The 17,473-nt window shown below is 41.1% G+C and overlaps 1 protein-coding gene across 18 annotated transcripts in view; it reads right to left on the bottom strand.

Moving 5' to 3' along the window:
* Window positions 1-17,473, bottom strand: part of PCDH15 (protocadherin related 15) — a 623,360-nt gene that overhangs the window by 346,387 nt on the left and 259,500 nt on the right. The window contains exon 1 of one of the 18 annotated variants that reach the window (XM_083503010.1): window positions 8,202-8,314. The exons of the other annotated variants lie outside the window; for them this stretch is intronic. The gene's annotated coding sequence lies outside the window, so the exon portion shown is untranslated. Of the gene's footprint in view, window positions 1-8,201; window positions 8,315-17,473 lie in introns of those variants that run through there. 18 annotated transcript variants of the gene reach the window in all.

The raw sequence follows: 17,473 nt of genomic DNA, 5'->3' as shown, positions 1-17,473 counted from the left end.
ACAATGGCCAGACTAGATTACACATTCCCTAATTGCTTCCCTATGCCTATTTGAGAGAAAAATTGAGTTGCCTTCGCTTTCTGCTGCCCCCCAAAGCCACCAGGAATCCTTGATCTTTGGGAAGGGAGTATGAAATTTTAATTGGAGAGAGAGAGAGAGAGAGAGAGAGAGAGAGAGAATCTAGTGAACATACTAGGGGCTGCATCCCTGCTTACTTTACTCACCAGCCCTCCTAGCCCACACAAATGAACTACCATGAGCTTCCCTTCACACCCCATGCAACTACTAAGCTCACTGTTCATCTCCCCAACCAGACTTCTTTCTTCTATCCTGCACCCCCATTTTCACCTTCTCCCCATGACCATGCCTTCTGTCATTCCCTTGGGCACAAACCATGATAACCACTTGCATCTTTACAGACCCACACAATGCAACCAAGCAGCACCCCTTTCACCTTCTGCCCAGTTATGGAGCCACTGTCCTCTCCTATTATTTAGACCTTTTCATGCCTCTGCTTTCATCTTCAACCCCATTCCCAATGTCCCCTTGGCCATGTCCATTTTCACCTTCACTCCCTTTCCCCCTCCACCTTCCTCCTTACTTTTGTCAACTCTACCTTGCACACAGATCACCCCCATTTCCATGCCGCCTTCTCTCTCCTATTATGCAGTCACCTCATGCTTATCTATGTTACTGTATCTTTGAGAGTAATGGAATCTTAGGAGCACCTTGGTTTCAAACAGCAGTTTGCATAATGCCACTTTGTCATATTATTATTGAAGCTAAGTTTGGACAACTGACTTAAAACACACAGATATGACACTAACACCACCTCACGGTGATCCTACGTTTCTGCCATGCCCTCACATTCATTTTCAGCACAATACAGCTAAAATAAAGCTGTATATAGTGCATACATAGTCTACTCAGAAATAAGTCCAAGTTCAGTGAGGCTTGTACTTGGGTAAATGGCTAAAAGATTGCAGTGTTCAGCTAATTTAATTGTACTATTTGTGATTAGGCCATTTTCCAATATATATTTAAGACTAATAACATCACATCCCTTTGCCTTTCCCATGAACAAGACTGGAGTCAGTCTTCAGAGAGAACAGAAATTGGAACAACAGAGGCAACATCACTAATGGTACGTACACTCATTTCTTTTGTCCCATTGCTGTGTGTGGAGAAACAAGTTTCCAGGGTTTTGAAGTCTAAATGCCACAAGCAACAAATGCCCATTCTCTAACACCCTTCTTCAACTCTCTGAAATAACTGTAATTTGCCTCTAGTCCTTGGAGCATATAGCAGTGTCTTATTTTGTTGGGAAAGTAGAGATATAGGAATGATATACTGTATAATTTGGAACCACACAAGTCTTAGTGCACATCTTAACATACTTGTGTATGTTTTGTGTATGTACTATTTCACCAAATGGTGAAAATGTTCCAGAAGGCCTGTATCTTGACAGTCAATATAACCCCAGGACTAATGGTTAGCTACTGCAAGAATGAACTCACATATGTTTATTCACCTGCTTTGATATATGTTGATTGGCTTGCTTTGATGCTATGTTTATCTGTAGGCTTGGGAGGCTCAGCTAGTCAGGAGAGAGAAGGTGCCTCACACTGGTTGGCTGCCAGCTACTTCCTTATTGGGGTGATGGATGAGAGTTGGAAAGTGGCCTCCAAGCCAGGGGTGAATGAAATGGACTACTGATGCCAGCTTACACAGTTTGCTTCCATATAAGTAATTGCTTATTTGTTTCCTGGGTTCGGACAAGTCATGACGACTGCTTGCTGCTTCAGTATCTGTCCCAAGTCTATAAAGGCAGCAGGGCTCTGAAGGCTGCATTGTAAGTTTACACTTTTATTTAATAAAGCACTAGAACTGGACATTCTATCATTTTCGACTTCTTCCTTCGGTACCCCTGCACCAAACCACTTGGTCCTACAGATCAGGACAAGACTCCAGGCTGTGTCCCCCATTCAGTGTGATTTCATGCAACTTCATAAAAGCCAAGTAAGTTTATTAAGATTAGACCGAGTAGAATGGAAGAGGGAATAGCCACTCACTCTCTCACATACATTTTGGGTAGATATACAGTTTTAATGCTACTACTGAATACAAACTACAAATCATACTTTCACCAGCTCTTAGAGAATGCAACTTGGGAAATGATGTCAAAATAATGAGGAAGGCTGTATGTTTTCAGGTACTTTCAAAATAAAATTGAACCTTTAACTATAGCCTGCTGATTTGACTCTTGGTAAGTAAGCAGTAACCAAATAACTCCAATTTTGAATATGCAATTCTATTTTAATGGAACTGACCTTTCCCCTAACATGGTGTCCAGTTTGTGTTGAATTTATTCCATGCTGCTAGCAAGTATTGCAGAGCTCCCTAAGTAATTGCCTGGTGCCCCTCACAGACTCTGTGATGGATGAGAAAGACAGGGGCTCTCTCTATAGCATATGTATTGGACTTTTGATATTTAAAATTTCTCCATTTTGCCTGGCCTTCTAAACTTCAAGTCAGTGGAACAGTTCACACACTCACCAAAATGGTAATTCTCAATGCATGGTGGGACATGATGGCTATGTGCACTATTACTATTTACAACATTACATGTACCTCATGGTATATGCACCTGAAAAAAGGGGTTTCGCCAGATGGCCTGTTTATTAATAATTCTGACTTGCTTATACAAAGGATAGACTATGCTCAGTCTTTATTGAACATTCATTTGATTCATTTTCAGGGTAGTTATGTGACAAGAAACATTCATCCTGATTTGCTTGTGGGGCATTTATATATCTTCTCCCCAATCATTCCTTCATCCCACACTTTTCAGTGCATTTGCCCATCACTTTCCTAACTGCTAAAGGTATGTTGTTGTTTTAAGTGTATTTGTTATAATAAGTATTTATATTTTGTATTTATTGAACTAAGGTAGCTTTTTCTGGCTAGCAGGCCAGAAAAAATCACCTGATGTCAGGACTTCAAAGTGCATCACTGGACCGCTTTCAGAGGCTGTTTTAAAACCCATTTGCAAGCAGCACCAAGTTGCTCTTGTAACATCCAAAACTGCAGTTTTAAAGAGCAGCATGGGGCTGTTTGCAGCAGGATATTAAGACCAAGCACTGAGCTTTGGCTACATGTCCCTCTTCTCAGCAGGGAACAACCAACTGAGCAGGATTTAACCCCTGCTCATCAGCTGATGAGATAATGCAGCTAAAGCAGAAACAAACTCTGGCACTGTGCCTATCAGTTGATGTCACCTCCTTCCATTTGGCAAGTTTAATTTCTTAATGGTATTTTGGCCCGAGATTGGCCTATGAGTTCCCCACCCCACCACTTGGGTTACCTAAATTTCTGGTATGCTCTTGAATTCCTTCCACAAAATATTGAGTGTTTGGAAGCACCCTGGCTCCAACAACAATCTGTCCATAGTGGAGAGAATACAAACTGGGTTGGCCTGTTATTTGTTTAAGTCTCCCACAAATAACGCAATGAAACAAACCCGTGACAGAATCCTACTGGAGAACATCACAGATGATGAAGGGCATTAGAGTAGATAACAAAAAGTGGTTGCACTATAGAGCAAAATTGGTGGCAGAACAGAAGCATTCACCCCTGCCATCTTAAGTCAATTTGCATGTTACAAGAGACCAGGCTTGCAAAATCACGGTTGACTTACTCTTCTGCTAGACCTGCTTCTGATGAATATCTATATAAGCCCCGTATTTATAGCCACAGTTCTAAATATATTTGCGAATGCAAGTGAATTTACTTTTGTGAACTTTGTAGCTATTCTGTTTAGTTGTTTGATGTTTACTCCCCAAACATGTATCAAATCATATCATTATTATTTTTTCAAATTTAAGGCCATTTTGTATATTAGTTTTAAATCATTTTTTTTTCCTGGACAGGCTCTCAGAATCATAGAATTGTATATGTCAGTCCTAAATCTAAAACCGGTATCTGCAAAGCATTTATAAAATGTAACAATAAAGATGCCAGATATGGCAATATTAAAGAGTCTCTAATTCTCCCTTATTGTTTTAAAAACACTGTCTGGGGTTAAAGGCACAAAGGAAGGTTGGAGAAATGTTAGAAGAAAAAGCAAGGTTACCAAAAACACCATTCTCATGGCGAGCTATTTTTCCCTGTAAAGTTGTGACTGAATCAACTGTGGCTGTTCTAACAACCCCTTTACCAAAGGATGATGTAGGGAGTTGGAAACTTTCAAAATATATTTAGTGCAACTATGGAGTCTGCGTCCCTCAATATACTAACAGCAATCATCATCATCATCATCATCAGCAGGATTCAATTATTAAGTCATGCCAGCAAGTCTTCCACTTGCACAATGGGACTCCCCCCCCCCCATGCATTCCCCTCAATTGGCTCTGGGGAAGTTGGGAGAACCCACAGGAGAGAAGGAGGGGGGTCATTCTACCTGGGAAGTTGGAATAATTGCTAGTCAGGAGAGAGAAGGTGTCTCACACTGGCTGGCTGCCAGCTACTCCCTTTTGGGGAGATGGATGAGTGGCCTCCAAGCCAGGGGTGAGTTAAATGAGCTACTGAATTCCTCTTAACAACAACAGCCTCCTTATTCTATAAATATCACAATTCACCTGTTAAATGAAATCCCATTTGTTCTCGCTTTAAAAACTGACAACCACCAGATCTGTATAATTACACACTAGTTGCTCTCCACCCCCAATGTTGATATAAGCACTGCTGGGGATAGAAATGTATTGGGGGGGGGTCAATACCTTTCCATGGAGTATTGTTAAATACTTCCTGACTTTTCTGACTTTTCCTGCAGTACTGTGAACATTTAATTGCTGTTGCTAGACTTATTTAGGGTTTAGTTTGTGCTGAGTTATATTCTAGGTTGGTTTAAATTGGTTAGAAGTTCATATTATGTTCATGGAGTTAAGGTGCTGTGAGCCTGAGATGCAGTTATAAATCTCTGAAAGTGGGATGTGTTAGAAAATGCTGACAGACTTATTACGGTAATCCCTGGGGATTCGTAAAAAGGCTACAACATTCCAGTGGGTATACAGATACCAGGAGCCGCAAATGCCCTGTTACAATCAGCTCCATGTGGTATGATTCTAAGAACAGCATGGGGTAGGGGATTGGAAAAATAAGCTCTATCTACATAAGGGCATTGCAGGAAAGATGCATATCTGAAGGGACTCTGCTAGCATTACTTCCACTGTTATTGTTGCTGAGTGGCAGGGTGTAAGGAAACTTGATTATAACTCAGAACACAAGGAGCGGGGAAGCAGTAGGACATATTGTTCAGAGCCCTGCAATCAGTCCATCTGTTCACCATGAGGTCTTAATCTAAATCCCATATTCACAAATCCAGGGACAGTAGTAATTGACTATTAAACAAATGGAAGTTTCTGTTGCATTTGCAATTTCATGTTAGCATTTTGCCAGCACAGGTTGGTTTCCCCAACATAAATAGCTGGTTTTTTCGCTCCCTTTCAGTGCTTTTAAGAGTTTCAGTATACCTACAGGGGGAAAAACTGCTTTGTTAAACTGGTACTTTGAATACCAGCATTTTATTAGAATACATCTTTGTTGCTGAAATACAATGACAACTAATTGCATTGGTATGGACAAATTGCTCTTTATAGAACACATCGCTCCCATGCCTTATCAAGTTATAGTGCTCTAAATTGATATGAACAATCATCTACATTTTACATACAGCTGTGAAGAAGATTATAAAAGCTGTTTACGTTCAGCCCAATTCATCTCTGCTGGGACCATATGAGTAAGAAACTCTGGCCAGAGACTCTATAAAGTTATTTTTGCTGGTCTGCTTTTTGGAATCAGCTACTGCCTGTGGAAACATGCATGGAGGCATTCCATATAATCTAAACCTTATGTCTTATACTAACAGTAAACAGCAGTTTGGTCAAGTGCCAAATCATTAGTTTTCTGTAATTGGTGCTGCTGTTGGTGGGCTGTTTCTGTTCCAGTTCATCTGGCCCTGGCTCTAGTTTGGGCTACTAAAGTGTCAGCAACCTTTTTTTGGTGCTCCTAAGCTTACGGGTTCATTTCTATTAAAAAAAAAAAGTATCATTCCCATTACAATACTTATTTCAGTATGTGATAAAGACACCACTGATCATGATCACTATGGTATTGTACACTATCCCTACTACAAGACATTTAATTATGCTAGACAGAAAAGCCTACGAGTGGTATAGGAAAATGATCTTTATCAGGAATGGAAATATGGAAGAAATATGGGGAAATAATGGACTGATCTCAGATCACCACTCAATATTTACGGAGATGCAATATTAAGGGACATACGTTTACATAGACATACAATATGTTTGCTATCTTTACTCCAACAATATCATATAATGTTGCCAGATTCTCTGAGTCTCTTGGAGCTGCTTTAGATACGGAAAATATAAAAGCTGCTGCACCCTGCGCTATCTGATTATAGTGCACTTCTGGAATATGGCTCAGAGCCTTTTCAGGATCTGTTCTGGGTAGAAGGCATTGCAATAGCAGGACAAGAGACAATGCTGAATCAGTTCAGATCTGGCAAGTTTGGAAACAGAAAGACAACAATGTACGCAAGAAGATTCAAAGGCCAGTGAAACACACAATCTCAAGCAAGATGCTGACATGTCTCCTCCTTTACCGAAAACTATCACCTAGGCTATTGGTATTGCCTCTTCTCTTTCCTTCCATTGTCTCAGACTGGACCCTTTATGGGCTCATCCAGACTTCCTTTTGCACCACGCTTCCCATGCTTTTCAGGCCCATGTCTGATCAGGGCTATTTTTCTTTTTCTTTTCCCCGCCACCACTTTCCCCAGGGAAACCCAATGTTTACTGCTGAATGGGAACACACAGCAGTCTGCAGAAAACCCAAGAACCAAGTTCCAATTCTGCATTTAATAGCAGGTTTTCCCAGAGAAAGCAGAGGGACAAAACAGAAACAAAAATGCTTGTATACAGACCTGCGCCTGTAAAGTGTGGCACAAAGGGAAATCTGGATGAACCATCGGATACCAACATCATTTGCTGCTCCTGTCAATCTGTTCTGGATTCTGGATCCAGGAGCTTTCCTTAGCCTTACCTTCAAAGCCCTCCACTTCCCTGCCCAGCTTATCTCCTGACACATCCCCTTCTATGACCTTTACTCCTCCAGTTCCACCATCTTCCAAAGATCTGCTGCTTCCTTAAAAGACCCTTCATTTTCACGCTTGTTGCCATGTATGTTTGGAACTACCTTCCAGAATGTGTGTTGAGATTCTATCCATTTTTACTTCTTTTGGATCCCTCCTCAAAACTCACCTGCTTTTATTAAGTTTTTGGCACAACCCCCTGAAAGAATCACAGATTCCTGCCTCCACATTTTTCTTCCTTTGTTGCTTCTTCTGTGTTGAATTTTAGATTGTAAGCTTCTTGGGGCAGGGACCTGCCCTCTTGTATTCTGTAAAATGTCACACACACTGCTGTTGCTATGCTAATATTATTATTATGAATACCAACAGCAACTGAGTTTATGGATAGTTATACCATAGTAAACATCCACCTGGAATGAAAGCACATTTATGAAAGTAAGCTTTTATTCCTCTCATCCTTAATCTGAATTTGAACTTGAGGTCAAATTGAAAAGCCTACATGCATATGCTGTTTCAAGACCCTTGAATCCCAAGACTCTTTTAATAAAACTCTTATGAAGAAAGACCCTACTGAGTATTTATTGGTAAAAGGAAACTATGGGAGGAAAGGGGAGAAATGGATAATATGTTAAAACTGTTTTTAAAATAATCCTTATGTTTATCCACTATTTTAAACCATTCAGATGCCTGATTATTATTCATAAATTAACTGTTGGACTTTCAAATATATTCCAGAGGTTTGCATAATACACTACTGTACTATAATGAATTTTATTTTATCGGAAGGTTTTGAACCATTAGAAATTAACTTCTGAGAAGCCGACGTCAATACTATCCTCAAGTTTAATAGGACAGAGCAGCAAAAGTACTAGGGAAATTATTACAGCTAGGAGTAAAATTAATCCAAAAGTCAAATAAAGTTTTAATTCATTCTACTTTTGCTGGACTAATATGAGAAGAAGAAGTAAAAACAGTAAGCTGAGATCTCAAACATATAAAAGAAAACTCGACTGAAGTTATTTCTAACCTGGATTAATTTCCACGCATGAAACAATGGCAGTCTTGGCTGAAGCATTGGCACTGAGTGGATCCTCACATGAACTCCACTCTGGATAAAGAAGGCATGAATTTGATAGTCCTGTTGTTCACACATAGGTATGGTAAGAAGAACTTAAAGCCCACTGTCTCTTAGCCACTTCCCTCTTCAAAGGCAAATCACACAAGATTAAAAGAGGAACTCTCTAAGCAGTGCTGGGTCCTAAAGCCCAACAGCTTCAAGAAGCACTCGCTGTGCTATTTAATAGAATTAGAAAGCAAAGCAAAACCAGATGATGTTGGAGTAACTGCATATCTCACCGGGCTGGGAAATTACATTTCATTCAATCATTGCCTAAGCAAAGCATTTCTATTATTATTATTATCATCATCATTAGATAAAGTGAACACTCCTCAAAGTTTTTAGCCTCTAGGATTCTGTATTACATAAAAGACAGAATCTGGGTGTCGAAACAATTTGAGTTACCCAGTATGAATCTCATGCAGCAACAAGCTTGCACATTACCGGTACTTAATTAATAAGCATATTTTGACCCACTGCTTATCCTATTATTTTAGAAATGGGCACAATGCAATTAAAACGCAATCAATTCCAAGACAATTAAAAGACCAGTTAAGAATCACAGCACATCTGTAAAAATTACAGAAGCGAAAACTATGGAGCCATGCCCACCTCTTTAAATGCACGTAGTGGGACATCCTACAAAAGCCTAAGCATGTAGTCTTAGACACTACATGCATAAAACATATCATCTTCACTATATGTTGATGATAAAACTGCTATAGATTTTAATAGTGGCGGATTGCACCTTTGTGGGTGCCCAAGTGGCTCCCATTCCTGAGCACGCTTCCAGATTAATGATCATTAACATTCAAAATATGAAAGAATCAAATAGCAGCCTTAAATTCCTTGGATATCACTTTCAGGCTATGGCATGGTAGAAACCTTATTTTTAAATCCCACCATTTCACCGGAGAGTACACAGCCAATCACAAAATGCAGTCAAATATTTGGCAAGGGAGGCCTAAAATGACTGAAGAGTCTTTGGGGAAACTTTTTGATCTGGGTGTTTGGCATAAATTTATGGTGGGCATAAGTCCTAATTTACAGAAGACAGGACAGATAAACGGCCATAAGAAGGAAGAACAGGGCCTTGAAGCTGTCCATCAGCAGTTAGCACCTGACAGAAGGCACAACTTCCATCCATGGTGAGATGTATTAAATTGCTATTTAATTTACTGTGAAAATTTCTAACTTTGCATCTATGCATATAAGTTAGCATTGGCACGTTTTATGCAAATCTGGTGTCCCCTTATTTGATGTGTGTCTTCTTTTTTGGATGGGGGATATATATTTGTAAATTTGCGCCCATGCACTGATTGTCCTTTGGTTTTGTTTGTTTGTGGGGGAGCAGTCTTCCAGGCCTAAGCATTTGTACCTTTGAAAATACTGTAATTACAGTTTTATCATATGGGGCAGCTAAAACAAAACAAAACAAAAAGACCTCACTTCACAACTGCAAATGACTTTTAGCATTTTTCCCCCACCAGGAAAAGATCTATACTTGAAGCAGTACAAATCTTCCTATCCCTGAAGGGTTTAAATCTGCATGTGACTGAAGAAGATTACCATGAGGTTAAAAAAGGCACACTGCCTTATTCTGCTCACTCACACCTTAGCTTGCAAGTCAGCAAAGAAGCTTGAATTCCCACTCCAAGCGCCTTAAGCAACACTCTTATTTAAAAAAAATAAACTTTTTATTCCCTTTACCATGTTCACTGACAAGACAAACAAATATGACAATGCAAACAATGAGAAAAATATTTTGTTGGGGTGAGGGGTTGTGGTTACACAGCTTGTAAATGTGAAGCCTTGTGCACTGGGTGATCGATTAACGTTTTATGCGAAAATGTGGTTAAAATAAATAAAGCTTGAGTGTGTGCATGCAGCTCACTTACACAGGGGTTATGGTCCTGGTCATCACACATATGAGCAAAATCATGTAACACCAGAGCACCCCCTAGAAAACTGGGTGGGGGACTAGAACAGTTTAAAACACAGTGAGGGACAACAGCAGCTCTCATTCTTCCTAGCTCAGTTGGTAGAGCGTGAGACTCTTAATCTCAGGGTTGTGGGTTTGAGTCCCATGTTGGGCAAAAGATTCCAGCATTGCAGGGGTTGGACTAGATGACCCCTGTGGTCCCTTCCAACTCTACAATTCTATGATTCCACACACTATGATTCTTTCCCTCACTGGATGATGCTTCAGTGCATCTGGCTGTTAAACAGAAGGTTGGTGGTTTCAGCCCACCCTGGAATGGCTGTGGGCAGGATTCCTGCATTGCAGAATGACCATTGGGATCCATTCCAACTCTACAGCTCCATGATTCTATGATAGGAGGACCGGGGAATTGACCAGTAGCCAGAAGAAGTGCTTGGCTGTGGTTCAGATCCAGAGGTGGGCTGCATGGGCACATCTGCTGCTGATTTCTTTCTGAGGAACACGGTGATTCACAACTGCTACTGTTGCCTTTTGAGCTCGTCAAACCTTTAAGAGTTTCAGAGTGTCTGTAATCCCACGGATAATCTTGAGGCGGCGTTCCATGGAGCAATCAAGCTCTGCAATCAGATCATTCGCATATTTTATGGCTTGCTGGCTCATGCTGAACTTGATCTGACCACTTCCTCCAGCTCTTCAACAGTCAATACCTGTTGGCCCTGAATTAGCTCTTCCACTTCTTTCTGGATGAGGTCAACAAAGCCATCACTACCCACTTTCCTGGTCATCTGCACAATGTCCTTCACCTCAATGGCAATGCTTGGGAATCCCTAGAAATTGTGCACACATTCCTTCCACAAGGTCATCAGCGTTCATTCACTGCTCCACGCTTGATTGCATCCACTGGATGTGATGCACTGGGCAATGTTGAAAGACTTCCAGCATGCTGTCAGGTCAAGACCTGTACCAGCATCCATTGCATTGATTATCCAGGATAAGGTGAGTGTGATGGCCTGGGAATCGGTTTCAGAGGCTGAACCTGAGGAATCTCAGCCTGCACAGGAGTCCCTACCTCCAGGACCAGCTGAGCCAGGGCTGGGGCTTGAACCTGAAGGGCCCTCACCTGTGCTGGATCATCAGGAGCAGACACCATCTGAATCTGCTCTGGCTCCGGAGGTGATCAAGGACCCATTGCCTGCAGGTGCTCCACTCTCAGCCCCATCAGGGGAAGGTGAGATTGCCTCTGGGTCCAGTAACCAGTAACCCTCCAGCCTCTCCTGAGCTGCAGAGGCTCAGGACAGAGAGGCGAAGGGAACTAAGTTCACGCAGGAGGAGTGCTCACCTCCAGGCCAGGAGAGGTGAGTCACCTGTGGACCAGGACTGCCCTATGCCTCGGGGCAGATAAAAGCCAGCCAGCCCAGTCCCAAGTTGCAGGAGCAACATTGTTGGTAGCCTGTTCCTGTTGGCAACCTGTCCTGCTCTTCTGCCAGATTTCCTGACCACACCCGACTCCTTGCCTTGGACCCCGCTTCAGCCTTAACGGACAGCCTCCATACTACACTCTCGACCTTGGACTGGACTTGGGACCACGGCGCACGGTAACCCCCCAGGACCAGCACAGTGAGCTTTGTTTAAACAGACTTAAAGTAGCGAACCACACCTTGATCCAAAGGCTGGATGAGGAAGGTCATATTGTGGGGGCAGAGGGAGGAAGATAGCCTCTACCTCACTGCATAGAAAGTGGAGTCCCTCAGGATCCTCATGAGCATTGTCCACAAGCAGCATCACTTTAAACTTCAGTTGTTTCTCCTTGAGGTAATGCCTCACCTTTGGAATGGAGCAGTTGTGGAACCAGACCAGAAACAATAAAGAAGTCACCCAGGCCTTTGTGCAAAAACACAGGATGCAGATTCTTGTCATTGCCTTTTGGGGCACAGGGATTTTGAGACCCGGACAGCAAGTCTGGCTTTATTAACTCTCTAACCGCATTGCCACAGATCAGCACAGTCACTCAGTCCTTTGAAGCTTTGAAGCAAGGGGCTTGCTTTTCATCTGTGTCAATTAAAGTCCGCTTAGGCATTTTCTTCCAGAAAAACCATGTCTCGTCTGCACTGGAGATTTGTTCATGAAGATATGCCTTGTCATCCAGCAGCCATTTTAATTGCACAGGATACATTTTTGCAGCCTCTTTGTTGGCAGATACAGCCTCCCCTGCTGTCCAGACGTTCTTCAGGTTGAAGCAGGTTTTAAAGCTGTTAAGCCAAGCTGGGCTGGTTTTAAATTCCTTGGCAGGCTGGTCCGCATCTGTGTTGGAAGGTCTGAAGTGGTCATCGAGGCTCAGAGCCTTTTGGTACAAGATGCTGCCACCCACAGGAACACACTTCCAGTTCATGTCTCCCTGCCACATGTTCAGTGCCTTTTATGTCTCCACCAAAGCCTTATCCCACTCCTGGCTGGTCACATGCTGTCAGTGGGGCACTTGCTACCACAGCCCCACAGTTCTCAAAAACCTTGATGACACAGATGTTGGACTTGTTCCAGCCAAATCTGTATGCCACAGCACACACAGACATGCCACATCTCAAGTAGTCCAGGACAGTCAACTTCCAGCATGGTAATCACCCTCCACTTTTTTGGTTTCTCAGCAGCTGATGATCATCACCATCATGATGCCCTGCATTTTAGGGTCATTCTGCTGTCTGAAGTTCCACCAACCACCTCCTCTGTATTCCAGCCCCATCTGTTGGCTCCTCAAATCCCTCTGCAAAACTCTCTGGTCTTTTCCAATCACTGTCTTGAACTGCCTCTTCCCCGTTTCCCCCCACGCATTTTGTTTTCACACCATTTCCTTACTCCCCCCCCCCCACGTGTCTCTCATTTTTGCATAATTTTTATTTATTTATATTTATTTTTTGGGCAACGAGCCTAAAGGTTCAAGTGCATATGTTAAAAAAAGCATAACTTTTTGCTTATTCTCTTGCTAAACTAAACACTTTTTCTTTTTTAAAAAAATAACAAAACACCGAAAAAACATATGGCAATGCACTGTTACATAAAAGTTTGGTAAAGAGTCAAGAAGCTGTCATGCCTCAGGAGAAACAATGTAGGAAGGAAGATAGACTGAAAGTTAATGGAAACCAAAAATATCCACAAAAACCCTCTTTGAAGACTTTTAAGTTCCCCCAATTTCATTTTTTTCATGTCAATTCAAGTCCAGTGGGTACTAAAATTAAAACAAAAATGATTCATTAAAAAAAAGGCAGAGAGAGGAAGGAGTCCCCTCCATCATGCTGCCTTTTATGTGATACAGATAAGTTAGGCATGAGAGCTGTGTTAGGATGGTCCAAGATTTCCCTGAAGAGTGTATGTTAATCAGATACTCTTTTATCCTACATTCCTTTTACCTCTCTCTTGAGGTGCACAAATGCACTGAAACGAACTGTTGGAGGTAAAAAGAGAGGCATATATAATGCTTAGGACAAATAGGCCATCGGACTGAAATAAAACATATCCTGTAAGAGTCATCTGCTTCCCAAGACTTCAAAGTGCATTTGAAGGCTCCTAGGTAAGGAAAATATCCTGGAAATTTGGAGAGAAGCGAAAATATAAGACGAGCAAAATTTCATGCATTCCTAATAGGACCCACAAAGACACCAGTGCAGGACTATTCTGTGTGTAGCGCCTGACTCTTGTCAACACTACATGAACAAACCCACTGTGGACTGGGCAAAGCTGATATAATCTGGAACTAGTGTTGCTACTGAATTTTCATAAAAGTGACTATTTATGGTGAATTTGGACATTCCTACACGGGAGATACACCTACGCAATTCGGAGGGAAGGAAAGGGAATTTAGGCAACACTAATGAGACATTCTTAGGGACATTTTCTGCAAACCTTTTTAATCAAAACTTAGATATACAGGAGGAAGACAGTAAGGTACAGTGAATGTTGGTCTTTGAACACATACATATCTGTGCTCATCCACTAAGAAGCTCACTGTGTGACCTTGGGCTAGTCACTTATCTCTCAACCTATTGGGATAATGTATGCCGCTCTAATAAAATGGGATAATGTATGCCACTCTAAGATCCTAGATGGTATAAAAATAATAAATAGGCCAATTCTTCAAACTGTCCTTGACGAATTGAAGAATGAATGTAGGGAAAATAAACTCTCATTTAATTACACCTATAAACAGTTGATCTATTTGAGTCTCAATAGGTCTCAGTTTCTCTCTTCACTGAGTTTTGGAAGGTAGCTAAAACTCTGCTTTAGTAAAACTACTTTAACATCTTTGGCTGAAGGTAGTCCACTACATAAATTAAAATGTTTATCAGTATTAATAAGTTAATGTCATGGACATTGAAAAAAATGCCTGCTGAAGTGGAATGTCTATCATCAGGAAAGCAGTGACTGGGAGGGTGTGGAATCTGGATGAGTTAAGTCAATGTTTATTAGACACTCTTGCCAATGAAGCCCTCAATTGATGAAATGGACAATGAGCTGATGTCTTTAGTCTTATTAATCTACAGATAAACAAAATCAGCAAATGCAATGAAATCAAGGCCACTGATATTGCACATCAAAATGAATAACAATAGGAACCTGAAAAAGCCGGCTCCCCGAAACATCAGCTGAGCAATATGCAATTTACATGATGTATACTTAACTTATAGTAAAGGTAAAAGGACCCCTGACCATTGGGTCCAGTCGTGACCGACTGGGGGTTGTGGCGCTCATCTCGCTTTATTGGCCAAGGGAGCCAGCGTACAGCTTCCGGGTCATGTGGCCAGCATGACTAAATACTTAACTTTAGTTCTCTGCAAAAATGTGATATGAAATTTATACATTGGGAATTATTGAAGTTTATTTAAGATATTTCCACATCCTTTCTCCATCACTTCAAATTGGATAGTAATTTATTAACAAGATGCAAAGGAAATATTTCTGTGCTGCAGTAATTAATAATATTTTATTACAAAACATCTATCTGGAGAAGCTGTTAGTGTGATAAGAGCTCTCATAAGACATGGCTGTTTTTAACTAGAAGTTTTCAACTGCTTTGTACTGGGAACAAATCTCTTGTTGTCAAGAGGTGTGATGTCAACTAAGTGCCACAAATCAGATGAAAACATACACAAAGGCTTATGCTTCACTGTCTGTTTTATATTCTCTACTTTCCATTTTCTCCTGTGCATTATAGCTCTCACGTGCCTGCAAATTTCACCAGCTTCTGCCTTAAGGGAAAAGGGTTACAGAATTTTTTAGATTTTAGATTTCCTTAAGAGTGAAAGGGGAATACAGAGCTTTGTTTTATAGAGTACAGCTTGTTACCCAAATCACAAATTAAAGTAGACTGAGGACATTTTTCAAAAAGGAAAGCTATGGATACAAGGTGAATTTAGGGGGCAATGCACACCCCTATTTTAAGCATGCCAGAAAAATACTGCCAGGCATTCAGAAGATAGGTGAGGGACTCTAGTTTAGTGGTAGAACACTTGTTTTCAGAATTGCAGAGTTGAAAGGGATTCTGAGGGGTATCTCCTCTCAGTCTCCTCTTCACCAGGCTAAACATACCCAACTCCCTTCACTGTTTCTCATAAGACATTGTTTCCACACCCTTTATCATCTTGGTCTCACTCTCCTGAACACATTCCAGCTTGTAAATACAGTGGTGCCCGCAAGACGAATGCCTCGCAAGACAAAAAACTCGCTAGACGAAAGGGTTTTTCGGTTCTGCGTTGCTTCGCTAGACGAATTTCCCTATGGGCTTGCTTCGCAAGACGAAAACGTCTTGCGCTTTTTTCTTAAAGCCGCTTGAAGAGGCGCAGTTGCGACGGACCGTGCTTCGCAAGACGAAAAACATCGCAAGACGAAAAGACTCGCGGAACGAATTATTTTCGTCTTGCGAGGCACCACTGTATCCTTCTTAAATTGTGGTGCCCAGAACTGGACACAGTATTCCAGGTGTGGACTAGCCAAGGCATAATAGAACGGGACTATTTCTCTAATGTGTTTCAAATTTGCAGTTTTGTACCTTCTAACTCTACCTTACTTTACAACAAGTCTAGATGTTATGTTTGCTACACATACACAAGCTGTATATGAAAGACAACTAATAAAGATTGTGTCTACCTCCAAATTAAATCAATGACACAGAAACGTAAGATACAATAGCACCAACTTCTATCCAACTTATACTGTGAGTCAATCTGAAGCAATGATGGAAAACCTTTGACATTCTAGACAATGCTGGACTACAGTTCCCATAATCCCTTACCATTAGCCCCTGGGGCTTACTGGAGTTAAAAACCAACAATATTTGGATGTCCACATGTACCCCACCCCACTTCTGAACAGTAAATATGGTGTGCTTGCATATGTGTCTCTGTGTAGAACTCACTATAGAGATGGCAATTCCCTTCGTGCCATGACCTTGACAGTAATTTACAAGATTTTCAATTATCAATCTGATCCAATGGGTCAGCATATCCTGTTATGTTCAATTAGTCTTATTTCTGTGATTGGCAAAAATTATGCTAGGCTTTTATGGAATCAAGTTTTGGAATGGATGAAGTAAACATTCTGGAAGATGAACAAATTGGCATTAGATCAGGCCAATCAGCCATAGATCATGGTTTCCACTTGTTCCATCTTGCAGAAAGCACTCAACTCCGAAGAGTTTTTTGAAATGAATATGTTATGGGCAGGGTTGGAGACATTGGTCATTGACAGCAGACTTCTGTTTTCAATCTGGAATTTTTATAGCCAAGCTGAAATGCAGGCAGACAAGCGCAACACTTTTGTGATTCAATTTTAACCACGAGAGTAGTGTGTAAAGGTTATGAAATACCTCTGATTTTATTCATTTTGTAGTGACCTTGCTAGTATATTATTATTATTCAGTATACAGTAGTACTAATTATTATTATTTGTTTTCACAAAAGTAACTCAAAGTGATTTATAGAAAGATTTATAGAAAGATTCTGTCTGCGTGCCTTGAACTTTTGGATTTGGCTATATTGTTTTCAGATCACAGGGTTCTTCGGTCACCTATGTAAAAAATAATTGATATTTCTGCATGGATGAAATTGTTTAGGCCTAAGATATATACTAGATCTGCCTCCCTGCCCCCGGTCCCAATGGAAAAAGAAAAAATGGTTCAGAGAGCTATGGATGTAGACTTTAAAGCATGCAGTCTTTAGGAAGTAATATGTTTATTTATAGATATGAATACCAA

Source organism: Podarcis liolepis (genome assembly GCF_965112155.1).
Source record: "Podarcis liolepis genome assembly, chromosome: 5".
In the NCBI taxonomy this organism is placed as follows: domain Eukaryota; kingdom Metazoa; phylum Chordata; class Lepidosauria; order Squamata; family Lacertidae; genus Podarcis; species Podarcis liolepis.
This window is presented reverse-complemented; position numbering and strand designations above follow the sequence as displayed.